We start from the raw sequence: 659 nt of genomic DNA, 5'->3' as shown, positions 1-659 counted from the left end.
TGTTTTCACCCTGTGTGTTGAGCTCTCTGTTTCAACTACAGAGTGAGACACCTCACTTCTGTTCCATCTTTGTTGCAAGTTGCACATGCTCAGTACCTAGTTAAGGACTACTAGCCAGTCAGAAGCAGAGTGTGAGGCTATGCATTATAACGTGTGTTACAAAGCGATGCACATTTGTCTTCTTCACTTTATAAACCCATAACACACATACACATATTTGCAGGGGTTGGACAATGAAACTGAAACACCAGGTTTTAGACCACAATAATTTATTAGTATGGTGTAGGGTCTCCTTTTGCGGCCAATACAGCGTCAATTCGTCTTGGGAATGACATATACAAGTCCTGCACAGCGGTCAGAAGGATTTTAAGCCATTCTTCTTGCAGGATAGGGGCCAGGTCACGACGTGATGCTGGTGGAGGAAAATGTTTCCTGACTCGCTCCTCCAAAACACCCCAAAGTTGCTCAATAATATTTAGATCTGGTGACTGTGCAGGCCATAGGAGATTTTCAACTTCACTTTCATGTTCATCAAACCAATCTTTCACCAGACTTGTTGTGTGTATTGGGGCATTGTCATCCTGATACACGGCACCTCCGGCAGGATACAATGTTTGAACCATTGGATGCACATGGTCCTCCAGAATGGTTCGGTAGTC

At 44.2% G+C, this 659-nt stretch overlaps 1 protein-coding gene across 1 annotated transcript in view; it reads right to left on the bottom strand.

Annotated features, from left to right (window-relative positions):
* The window catches only part of LOC116701441 (hippocalcin-like protein 4), an 80,402-nt gene that overhangs the window by 64,918 nt on the left and 14,825 nt on the right, over positions 1-659 (bottom strand). The window lies entirely within an intron of this gene.

Source organism: Etheostoma spectabile, chromosome 14 (assembly GCF_008692095.1).
Source record: "Etheostoma spectabile isolate EspeVRDwgs_2016 chromosome 14, UIUC_Espe_1.0, whole genome shotgun sequence".
NCBI classification, from domain to species: Eukaryota; Metazoa; Chordata; class Actinopteri; order Perciformes; family Percidae; genus Etheostoma; species Etheostoma spectabile.
The sequence above is the reverse complement of the archived record's forward strand: the minus strand, read 5'-3'. Positions and strand labels throughout refer to the sequence as shown.